Raw genomic sequence first — 2,355 nt, 5'->3', positions numbered from 1 at the left:
CCAGCCCAGTCGAGTCCCCGGATGACGGCGGCCCCGGCCAAAATCATGTGGAGCAGAGGAGCATCCCACTGAGTCTGGCCACCTGGTAAAATCATGGGAAATAATACCGTGGTATGCCGAAACGGCGACTTTTCTGGGGCCGAGAAAAGTTTCTGCCTTTGCTCTTTCACCTCTCCGCCCTCCCTTCTTAACTCCCCCCCCACCCCCACCCCCCCAACCCACAACCAGAGAAAGAGTCGCCTCTGGGGACCTCTGACTCCATCCAGGCCTCATGGGATGTAAGAGGCAGGGCAGGCTAGGCTCTGGGGAGGGCGACAGAGATCTAGGATGGTTCTAGAAGACTTCTGAAGGCCCTAAGCTAGGTGAAACGATGAGCAGTCATCCATGTCACTTGAAGGTCGTTCACTTCAGTTCTCACGTAGAGCCAGGGGCTCCATGCCAAGCTGCGTGGGAGCTGGAGGTGCCGTGAGGGTGACGTCCGGCCCTGCGCTCCCCAGGGGGCTCAGGGGCCGGTGAGACAGACCGACCAGCAACTCAACACCTGCCGTGTGGTCCATCCACATACCACAGAAGTGTATGCAACAGAGCAAAGAGGAGGGTCTTGTCTCGGGGTGCTGGGCCACAGCTGCTTCTGGCCCCTCCCCCTTGCTGAAAAGCAGCCACCACGACGACGACGACGATATGGAGAACACGAAACAGAAACACAAACTCTCATCTTCAAGGAAACCAGGAGACACCTGTGAACCCAGACCAGCCAGCGCCCAGCACACAAGTACGGAGAGCAGATGGAGGGGTGGTAAATGATTTAACAGAGGCCCGGGGAAGGCAAACCCAAGCTCCTGTTGTGCTGCGGGAGGGGCGGCAGGGGGGGGAGGGTTTGCAGGTGGAAGAGACGCAACCCACCGGGCCTTGCAGAATCCCAGGGCAGCTTCCAAGTGGGGGATTCAGCCACCGCAGATGGCCAGGCGGGAGGCTGAGAACTGGCGGGTTATTTAGAAGTTTGTTTAAGGGGCAATTAGACCCCACACCGGCCGCCCGCCCCCCCCCCCCCCCCCCTGCACGATGCAGCCAGGCAACCATCCCTCCCTAGCCTGGGCAGGAAAATCCAACCAGACGTTTCTGGACCCAAGGACACCAGCTACAGGGCAGGCGGGGGTGAGCGCCCAGACTGATTGTTTGAGGTGCAGTAGGTCTGATTATACTTGGCAGGTGATTACTCCGTCCACGCCCCCCTCCAGGGTAAGAGCACACTTCCCCTCCCTGCTCCACTGACTAGCTTTGGCCTTCCGCCTTGCCTTTTGCCAGTGGGATGTTAGCATACGCATCGTAAGGAGAGACTCGATGTGCTTGCACCCTTGGACATGCTCTCTTGTGCTGACAAAAGAACATGCCTTGGTAAGCCCAGTGGATCCAAGAATGGGATGGCAGAGGTACCCAGCTGCCTGCAGCTCAGAGCCGACCTGCCTAGATTAACCCACTCCAGCTGACCTGAAAGTGTGAGGTACAATAAATGCTTATTCTCGTGCACCAAAGCCATGTGTGTGGTTGTTTGTTACACAGCAGTAGCTGACTGATACAGGGGGATTCAGTGGAAGTCGTAATACCGAACAGGGCGACCCTAGCCCGCCTCCTCTCCCTGGCTTAGTTCAGGAATGCTAGCACCCAGGCATACAGATAGGAGTCTGTGGATAGGATCTGACCACCCCAGAGAGAAGTCTCACAGGTGCTGACCTCTGGTCCCATCTAGGTATGCTTGACGAAAGAGCCAGCTGTCCCTATAGCGATGTTCATTGCCTCGCAAGCCCTGTCCTACACGGAGCTGCCAATCTGAGTGTTAAGGCTTCATTCCGAAAAATGAATGGGTAACAGAAGATGAATGGACGATTGAAGAAAACTCAATCAAACAGAGAAAAAGGAATTAGCAAGAAATAGAGACAAGGCAGCGATCAGAAGAAAACTTTGAAGAAACTACCACGGCTATCCTTGGAGAGAGAAGGAAACGTAGCATAGCCATAAACAAAACCAGAATATCATAATAAAGGAACAATCAGAAAACCGAGAGGAGCTCTTAGAAATGAAAAATACTATGTTTATTAAAATTTTAAAAACGTACAGGGCACCTGGGTGGCCCAGTCGGTGAAGCGTCCGACTCTTGTTTTCAGCTCAGGTCGTGTTCTCGCAGTTCCTGAGATCAAGCCGTGCATCAGGCTCTGTGCTGACAGTGCAGAGCCTGCTTGGGATTCTCTCTCTCCCTCTCTCTCTGCCCCTCCTGTGTTCTCTCTCTCTCTCTTTCTCAAAATAAATTAATAAACTTTAAAAATCCATTTTTTTAGGCAGTGTCTGGGTGGCTTAGTG

General features: G+C 54.1%; 1 long non-coding RNA gene across 1 annotated transcript; it reads left to right on the top strand.

The window, feature by feature from the left end:
• Positions 1-323: 323 nt before the first annotated feature.
• On the top strand, positions 324-1,532 carry LOC121026675 (uncharacterized). Its single transcript, XR_005788411.1, has 2 exons — positions 324-772; positions 1,306-1,532. It is a non-coding gene; the product is annotated as an uncharacterized LOC121026675 (long non-coding RNA).
• Positions 1,533-2,355: the final 823 nt, after the last annotated feature.

The sequence above is a fragment of the Herpailurus yagouaroundi genome, unplaced genomic scaffold (assembly GCF_014898765.1).
Source record: "Herpailurus yagouaroundi ecotype Mexico unplaced genomic scaffold, PumYag 151457, whole genome shotgun sequence".
In the NCBI taxonomy this organism is placed as follows: Eukaryota; Metazoa; Chordata; class Mammalia; order Carnivora; family Felidae; genus Herpailurus; species Herpailurus yagouaroundi.
Note: the sequence above shows the minus strand (reverse complement) of the source record. Positions and strands in the feature narration are given on the sequence as shown.